The sequence below is a fragment of the Homarus americanus genome, unplaced genomic scaffold (assembly GCF_018991925.1).
Source record: "Homarus americanus isolate GMGI-L3 unplaced genomic scaffold, GMGI_Hamer_2.0 scaffold53666, whole genome shotgun sequence".
Classification (NCBI taxonomy): domain Eukaryota; kingdom Metazoa; phylum Arthropoda; class Malacostraca; order Decapoda; family Nephropidae; genus Homarus; species Homarus americanus.
The window spans coordinates 1,397-11,217 of record NW_024720908.1 but is presented as its reverse complement, the minus strand read 5'-3'; the positions used below and the strand labels follow the sequence as shown (position 1 = coordinate 11,217).

The 9,821-nt window shown below is 51.6% G+C and overlaps 1 pseudogene; it reads left to right on the top strand.

Moving 5' to 3' along the window:
• Positions 1-9,150: 9,150 nt before the first annotated feature.
• On the top strand, positions 9,151-9,271 carry LOC121861283 (annotated as a pseudogene).
• Positions 9,272-9,821: the final 550 nt, after the last annotated feature.

The following is a 9,821-nucleotide window of genomic DNA, read 5'->3' as shown; positions in this document are numbered from 1 at the left end:
GTTATGTCTCATGCCTTACGTAGCCGTGGACCCAGCGCCTGGATGAGTCAAGCGGATGATAGTCCCCCAGAGATGGTTGACCAGGCCGGCCACGACGCTCCAGCTCCCACAACATCGCGCAGCCCTTCACCTCAACATTCAGCGTTATCTCCAGAGATAATTGCCTTAATGAAGTTTATGAGAGATGAGAGACGCGAGGATGAAGCTCACAGACGTTTGGCGGATGAGCACAGAAGGCAAGCAGAGGCAGAACGAGACCACCAACGGAGAATGGAAGACAGTGCACGGTTTGAAGCCTTGATATCTCGCCTCACTGTTAACCAAGCCCCTGGCTCTAACACTGCCTCAGTACTGAATGGTTCAGATACCTCATCCATGCTTCCTTCACGCCCCCCAGCCCCACCTAAAGCAGCAGCTCAAACACCGCCCATCTTGGAGCCTGATGTAAATTTCCAGACTTTTCGCGAATGGCGGCGGCGGTGGGCTGATTATGCTACAATGGTGGATCTCCAGAGTTTGTCACAGCCTAAACAACTCATCCAGCTGCGTATGTGCCTGTCCTTGGAAGTTCAGCGTGTCTTAGAACATACGTTGCAGGTACCCCCAACCTCTTCGCTGTCCGTAGAGGAGGCACTGGACGTTCTACAACGGCACATCAAAGGATAGCAGAATGAAGCTCTGCGCAGGAGGGAATTGTTTAGCTGCAGACAGATGGAGGGTGAGTCTTTTGACGCTTTTTATGTACGTCTTAGGAGAGCCTCGGAAGAGGTAGATATATGTCTAGGCCACCACCAGCAGTGTGAGGAGACCCAGTTGAAGCAGGTGATCTTGATGGGTGTTAAGGACGAGGAACTTGTCCAACGCCTCACCTCCCTCGACTCTTCCTCTTCTCTCAAGGATGTGTTGACGATATGTCGCTCCTATGAGGCTGCCAGGTGTGCCACCTCTGCCATCCGAGCTCCCCCTACAGCTGTACGCGCTGTGTCCCGGTACAAGAAGGACAAGAAGTCTGTTCCTACGCCTTCGCCCACCACGTCCACGCCCGGTTCATTTTGTAACAACTGTGGTAAGCAGCACGGAACACAGGTGTGTCCAGCTGCTCAGTCTACCTGCAACAGTTGTGACCGTATGGGCCACTGGTCGCTCACAGTGCGGTGCCCAGCTAAGTACGTACAGTGCAATGTGTGCGGTCGTCTGGGCCACTATGACAAGTGTTGCCCCACCCACGAACCCAAGGGACAGCGTCAGCGGAAGCTTCAGCGCCCTTCTACCAGAGAGGGCCGCCCACAGTCGCCAAATCAGAGGCACGACGACCCTGGACAAAGCCCGACCCATTTTAGGAGGGTGTACTCCTCGCATCCCAGGACCAAAGTCCCCCAGTACATCAGCGTCATCGTGACCTACGGCGGTGTGTCATCCCGCCTTCAGATGTTGCCCGACACCGGCGCTGACGCTACAGTCATCGGTCCCCAACATTTGCGATGCTTGGGGCTCTCTCCAAGCGATCTAGGACCGCCTCCCGAGGACATCTGCGTCACGGCAGATGGTTCACAGATGGCCCCAGCCCTGGGTTCACTCTATGCACATGTCACCTTTGGCAACAGGTCGTGTCAGGCCTGGATTGACGTGCATAATGGTGTCCCGACTCCTTTGCTGTCCTACAGACATTGCCAAGAGTTGGCCATCATCTCCCAGGACTTCCCAACACCGATTCTTGAGGTAAATTACGCCAACAGGGTGCACGAAGGGAGCAGCAACTACCCTGCTGCCGCCCTACCCATACTTCTGGCCAGTGACACCTCTCCTTCGGTAGTTGTCCCTGCTGCATCACGTCCCCACGCCTTGGCTCGCCTTCACGACAGTCACCGTGGAGCTGAGGCCACCAAACGACGTGCACGACAGACTGTGTTCCGGCCTGGCATCGACCCCACATCTCCAATGCTGTCCAGGTGTGTAAGCCCCGCCACGTATTACAACCCAGCCAGCAGCAGGTACCCTTCATGAGTGACGACAACCCCACCCGCCCCTTTGAGTCTGTGTCGGCCGACTTTTTCTGTGTGTCAGGAAAGTCCTTCCTGGTTATCGTCGACCGTCTCTCTGGTTGGCCGGTTGTCATCAAGGGCGGTAATGACACGACATCTGCCGCCACCATCAGCAAGTTCCGCCACTACTTCCGTGACGTGGGCGTTCCTGTACGCCTGCGAACCGACGGAGGGCCTCAGTTCACAAGCCGGGACTTTGCTGTGTTCCTTGACCGATGGGGAGTCCGGCATGTGTTGTCATCGCCCCATTACCCGCAGTCCAACGGCCACGCTGAGGCTGCTGTCAAATCCTTGAAGCACCTCATCCTTAAGGTGGCCCCTTCTGGGAATATTGACTGCGAGGCCTTCGACCGGGGTCTTCTCGAACTCCGCAACACACCCAACTACACCGGACGCTCCCCTGCCCAGGTTTTGTATGGACGCCTCCTTCGTTCTTGTGTCCCTGCTCACCCTCAATCCTTCTCCAAGGAGTGGCAGGCCAAGACAGAGGATTGTGATCGCCGAGCCGCCGAACGTGTTCAGGACGTCGTCGCCCGCTACAACGACCACGCCAGTTCTCTCCCCAGGTTGAGTGTCGGCACCCAAGTCCGTGTTCAGGACCCGACCTCCCTACGTTGGGACAAAGTAGGCGTAGTCATGGGTCTCGGCAGGTCACGGGACTACCAGGTGCGGTTACCCAGTGGTCGTGTGTGGTGGAGGAACCGCCGTTTTCTCCGCCCCGTAACAATGCCTTCTGCTGACCCCGCCACCAGTGTTGAGTCCCATACCCTTCCCAGCGATGAAGTCCCTCGACGCTCAGAACGGATCCAGAAGAAAAGGTCCGCTCAAGACTTTGCTATGGGCGTATAGGGGGGAGGGAATTGTATGTATATTATGTATGCTGGATTATGTATTATGTATGTATATTATGTATGTGCTCCATTTATATTTGTTCAGCCTAGCTAGCAGCGTGTGGCAATGTTATTACCATATCCCACATGCTTAATTAATGTGCCTGGCGACGTATGGAAGCTGCTAATGTATCACTTGCCATACGTCGTCTATGGTAGTTGACCAAGAGCTTAGCTAGGGAGCAGTGCTACCCACCTCTGTGTACATACTCTTATCCAGTAAACCGAACCTACAAAACTATACAGGTGTTTGTGTTCTCTCCTGTATATAGAACTTATTACCCAGAACACCTAACAATGATGATGTTCGCTTTCTTTGTCCTGACGATCCTACTCGCCTCCCCCATAGTTTCCTTGATGTTGGCTTACTATTGAACGGTCATACTTCCTTTCATCCTACCGTCTGCACCGAGCCTGCTCTGTATAGTGACCATCTTGCCGTTACTACCCATCTCAGGCTCTCTTTCTCTGCCCCGACATCAACTCCTTATCGATCCCCTCGCCTTCGTCTCACACAAGATGCTGTTCCTCCCTTTACCCAATACCTTTCTACCTGGGCGGATTCCTATGTTGTCCCTCAGTCCCTTGACTCTTACAGCGCTGATTTTGTTGATGCCGTGTATGACTCTGTCAATCGCGCTACCCCTCCACGCCCTCCCGTCACCCCAGAAGTGCCACCAACTACTGGTATCGTATCCCTGCCATGAGACATCTCCGGCAGGTAACCCGTGATCTCCACTCTGCCATACGGAGGTCTCGGTCTCCAGAGGACTGGGAAGACTTCAAAAATTGGTGCTCCTTTGCAACTCAGGAGCGCCGTCGGATACGTGAGGCGGACTGGCTATCCTTCACGGGATCTCTATCGTTCCAGTCGTCACCCTCTTATGTATGGAATCGGATTAATGCTATACGGGGTACTCGCCGGAGGCCTCCTCCCCACCCTGACCCCGCCTCCCTTGCCTGCTCTTTAATGGAGGACTGGGCACGAGCTTCCTCCCCTGAAGCACTTCCAGATCCAATGCAGGAGGCAGTGCAGGCCCGCATCGATGCGTCTGAGCCTGTTGTTCGTGCTGCTCTTACCTCCCTTGCCCCCACTGATCATCCCATCACACAGTTCGAGCTTGACAGTGCTCGTCGCTCTAGAAAAGACACCTCTCCTGGGGATGATCAGATAACCTACTCCGTCCTCAACGCCTGTACTAATATTCCTAACGGCCCCTTGCTTGCTCTCTACAATATGTCTTATGAACATGGGGTTCTCCCGTCTAACTGGAAAAATGCCACTATTATCCCCATCCCTAAGCCGGGAGATCCTGGGAAATATCGACCCATTAGTCTTACCTCCTGTGTTTGCAAGATGATGGAGAGGATACTCCATCGTCGCCTTCTTCACACCATAGGCGGCTTCCACAACTCCCTCAATGGTTTCATTCAACAACGCAGCACAGAACACTCCATTGCTTCCTTTTATTGCAATCAGACTGCCCGCGTCTCCGTCTTCCTTGATATCAAGGGAGCCTTTGATACGGCTCAACCTGCCCTCATTTTAGCTGAACTTGCGCGGTTAGGGGTTAAAGGGAGACTTCTACAATGGATCGCCTCTTACCTCACTGGACGTCAGGCCCGGGTTCGCGTTGAAGGCTCTATGTCTCCTGTTCAAGAAATGAACCTCGGCACCCCTCAAGGTGGAGTCCTGAGTCCCACCTTGTTTAACACTCATGCACTCCATTGCATCACTCCCGTGGCCGACAGAAGTTGTCCACTCAGGATATGCCGACGATGTCCTCCTCCAAGCCCCTGACTACCTCTGCATGCAGGAAGCCCTTGATCTGGTCTCCAGAGAGTGTGATTCACTTGGTTTCCTTCTTTCAACTGCGAAAACAAAAGCCATGTGGCACGGTCGTGTTGTACCTCCACCCCTTTTCTTATCAGGAACGCCCTTGGACTGGGTTAATGAGACAAAATACCTGGGTGTGTATGGAACTCGCACACGTTGTCAGATCCCTGAAGTCCGCTATCTTCGAGACATATGTTTCGGCGTCTCGCTCCCCTCTCTACCATGTGCAGGGGTTCCCTTGGTGCCAGCATCCCTGTACTTCTCACCATGTACAAGTCTTTTGTCCGTTCCTGTGTCGACTACGCCGCCCCTGCCCTCGTCAACATTAGTCGGACTGCTGTCAACCGTCTCGAAGTTATCCAGAGGAAAGCTGCTCGTATCATCCTTGGGGCTCCTCAGTGGACACGCTCTACTTCTCTATATACCGAACTTGGTCTTTCCCCCTTACAGGATCGTGTCCAGGAGTTTTACCTAAAAACTGCCGTTTCCATTCTACGGGATCCTGGGGGCAACTATGTCCAAACCAACTTGACTCCTGTTGTTCGAGACCGACCTCCATCTAGAAGACAGTGGCGAGGGTCACTCATCCGAGCCCTTCAGGAACACGACCTCCTGCCTGATATTGTTGTCACCCCTGCTGTTGGTTCGTCTCCTTCTCCCTGGCTGGATTTTCAACCTGAAGTGATTGCCCTCGGTGGACCGCTCCCGAAATCCCAGGTGAACCCTGTTATTCTCTGTAAATACCACCTCTCCAGGATCGCTCACTGGTCCCCAGGTAGGGTCGTCCTCTACACTGATGGTTCTGTTGACCCCGCTACAGGTAGGGCCGGGGCTGGTGTCTACATCTCCCGTCCTCATGCCCCTGAGCCTATCAAACTGTCTCTCAGAGTTTCTGACGGGGCCTCCTCCACTCAGGCTGAACTAATAGCCCTCCTTGCTGCCCTTCTCGCTGAGGAAGAAGCAGATGGTTTCTGCCCCTTGCTTGTCTGCTGCGATTCCAGCTCTGCTCTCGACGGGATCGCATTTGGAGCTGGGGAAAATAAGGACCTCATCCTCCGAATACGAGGGTTAACATCCACACTTCAGGATGAAGGCCGTCCTGTGACATTCCTATGGATACCTAGTCATGTCGGTATCTTGGGGAATGAGGCAGCAGATGACCTTGCCAAGACTGGCTGCAACAAGGCCACACCTGACTACGTTGTTCCTCGAACACTCTTACAGATTAGGACCCAAATCCGCCGCAAACAGAGAGAAGCTCGGGAAGCAGCCATCCCCCTGGACTCCCCGCCCACATGGTACGATGTCCTCCGTAAACTTCCTGACTTCTCGTACGTCTACGGGAAAGGGTCGCGGAAGGGGGACGTGATTGCTGCCGGTATCATCATTGGGTATGACTTTGCTTGGGAGATTGGTATCCCCACATCCCCTGAGCAACGCTCTTGTGCGTTATGCAGAAGACCCGACAGCCGCACCCTTATCCACTACCTCCTAAGATGTCCACACACACAACGCTTCCGTGACGCCTGCTGGACCACCACTCCACGACCCCCTGACGGAGACACGATGATCCTCCCAATACTGGCCAGATATTTTGTAAATAATATTAATTATGTGTTAAAGGAACATCCTTCCTTCCTTAGGCTTTAGTAAGCCCCTTTATAATATTTATACTGTATATACTTTTCACACTTGCCAGATGATTCTGGTGTCATTGTACAGGGGTACCTAGTGACAGCACTAGGATCCCGCTTCCTCTATCAAGGAATAAACAATTGAAATTTAAATTGAATTGAAAGAATGAAGGAAAGAAATAACGAACAAAAGTGATTTTTTTTAAGATTAAGGAAAACTAAAAATTGTAAATGGTAATATACCAATGAAGTGTAAAGAATAGTATAATAATTGGTAATATAATTACGGTTTTTGTTATTATAGATTACTAGTGTTGATGCATAAGGAGTTTGACTGTTTATCTGCAAACAGAACTCGAGATAAATTCTTGTTGCACCAATTTAAAACTAAAGTAAGGTTATTGTGTAATGTGCATTGCTTTGATTGCAACACAGCAATCGTCATCGCTTCTCGGCCTTTTGGCGAAGAACAAAGTGTAGTACATACTTCCTTCTCTGTGAAGGGCTGCATTTCCATCTCTGGTCTGTCGTCTGGCGGTTCGGGAATGTGCTCCACGGTATTTAGGTCACAATCCTTTTCAACCATCATGTGTTGGAAGTGTTCCTCTATTCTCTCCTTGCTTATTTCACATCTTGCGCCGTTCCCATCAGCAATTAGCCGTATTGCTCGGCGACGGTTGTATTTGTACAGCCTCTGGATCTGTTTGCAATCATTGACATCCGTGATTTTCCTGCAAACATGACCAGGAAAATCACCACGAGGTCAGGTCTTAAATAGCGGGGGTAGGCGTGGCTTAGCAGTTGACCCCCGCTCCGTGGTGTATGACGGCGCTGGTTGACCTAGACCACGAGGCATACACTGGGGAATTGGTGGGGTCGGCTAGGCAGCGACAAACAGCGTTTGTAGGGGAGAATTCCACTACAATACTCCCCCTTCCCTCCAGGCTGTGTAGGAGACTTGTTGTCTGTAGAGTTGCATAGCACATGTGAGGCAGAACGGGCGGTGCGTGCCTCATGTGAGACAACGGCGATGGCGTGGATGAGCCGGTCGCTGGGGACAACTGTCTAGATACACAATATCTGTGGGAGTAGAGAGGGAGAATAAGGGTGTGTGGAGGCGATGAATGTTGTGCTTCCCTCACGGCAGGTACAGAGTCGCCAGATGCGCCTGCTGGGGTGTGTGGGCCTGGGTCAGGAGCAGGGGCTGTGTCAGCAGCAGCGGATGAGGGCTCGTGACAGCAACTGGGTCCACAACAGCAGCAGGGTGCAGGACATTAGCAGGGAGTACCTGGGGGAGAAAAGAGGGGTGTGTGTGTCCGCACTCAGGAACAGAGGCCGCATCAGGGGCGGCAGGGGTTACTGCTGGGCCGGGGTCGGCGTCTGAGGCAGGACGGGTGTGCTGGGGTCGGAAGAGGAGCGACTGTCTGCTTAGAGTAGCAGAGCTGCTCTAGGGTGTCTGACCTGTGGTGTAGAGACAGTAGCTGTAGAGCCGATGAGAGCTGCTTCTGGGTGGATAAGCCAGTCTTCCATGTTGCTTGAAGACTGGGAGCGTGATCAGTTTCTCCTCCATCCTGTGTGAGTGCGAATCTCCGGGAGTCACCATTTGTGGGGTTCAAGATGTTTGGTTCACACTCAGGATGGGATGGAGAAAGGAAACTCACAATGTGCTCTCTATATACATGTTGTATTGGATGTACAATGCAGCTTGGTGCTGGGAAGGCAGCATGGTTACAAGCGTGATGTAGAGAGAGCTGGTTGGTGAGGTCGCTCAGAGAAGGACAGCTTGTGGGTCGCCATGCTCGCCAGCGGGAGAGAGGACCGCCAGGCAGGCGGAGGAGAGAGGACCGCCAGGCAGGCGGAGGAGAGAGGACCGCCAGGCGGAGGTGTTGCTGGCTGGTTGGTGTAGGTAGAAGGAGAGAGATCACCACGAGGTCAGGTCTTAAATAGCGGGGGTAGGCGTGGCTTAGCAGTTGACCCCCGCTCCGTGGTGTATGGCGGCGCTGGTTGACCTAGACCACGAGGCATACACTTGGGAATTGGTGGGGTCGGCTAGGCAGCGACAAACAGCGTTTGTAGGGGAGAATTCCACTACACAATTCCAAATTTTCTTCAATTATATGCAAGAAATGTCTATACTTATGTAATCATTTTAAAAATACTTCAGGAACTACTTTTCTGGGCGGAGCTTCATTCTTTCATGAAGGTTGGCATACAAGGTTCATAAAGTAATCGTCTCACGCATTTAGGCACTTTCATTTTTAGTGCAATTTATATTTTTCGGAAATTAGTTTTCCAGTTACTATGTAAAAATAAAATAAAATAAAATAAAAACAGCGGGTTTGTTGGTGGTACCATAGTAAAAAAAACAGTGGCAACGGGCGTATCTCTACGTGGGGAAAGTACAGTAAATGTGTTCTTCAGTCTGCCCCTCAAACATGCCAGTTTCTTCCTTCACTAACACTGGTCAATAAGAGCTCCTAAACAAAGGAAGAAGGCATTAATGATAGTGATTAAGGAAAACTGAAAATTGTAAATGGTAACATAGCCATGAAGTGTAAAGAATAGTAAATTAATTGGTTACATAATTACGACTTTTGTTATTATAGATTTTAAATGTTGATGTATAAGGAATTCGAATGGTGATCTGCAAACAAAACTCGAGATAGATCCTTGTTGCACCAATTTACAGGTGAAGCAAAGTAAGAATATTACCTAATGTGCATTAATTTAATTGCAACGGCTTTGGAATCGCTTTCTCGGCCTTTTGGCTAAGATCAAAGTGTAGTATCTGTTCTTATCAGCTTAATGGAGAGTACATAATCAGTGTTCTTTTTTACATAGAAGGAAGAGCACAGATTTGGACTTTCTTGGGGTGAAAGTAACAGAGTTACTCCTTTGTTGTTTTAGGTGGCGAGCAGGGAACCCAGTATTTCACCATTGCTGTGGTTATTACTAATACCATGCAGTGAGAGGAAACATACCGGGGGGGCCTGCAAAGCCCCAAACCTGGTCCCACGGGACCCCACGTGGGTGCTTCTCACACGTGGCTATTCCCTCCTCTCTGTACTTCCTTACTTCGTACTGGCTGAGGGACCTGTACTCATAGAAGTGTATTCGTCCCAAAGTCCCTCCCCGGTAAACCATCACCTTGCGATCGAGTGGGTTTGTGATGGCGAAAGGGAGGTCGGTACACAACTCTCGGCCGATCCTCCAGGAATACCGTGATAGTGCGGGTACACCCTGGTAAGGGGGGTGTCATGTGTGTGTGGGTGTTCGTGTGGGTAAAGCAAGATGGACGACGAAGAGCCAAGGGGAAGAAACGAAGGAGATCGCCAGCCGGAAAGAAGAAACCGAATGCTGACCATATGGTTCCCTGCACCACCATCCTTCAAATGCACAGAGAGGACGCAGGGATGCC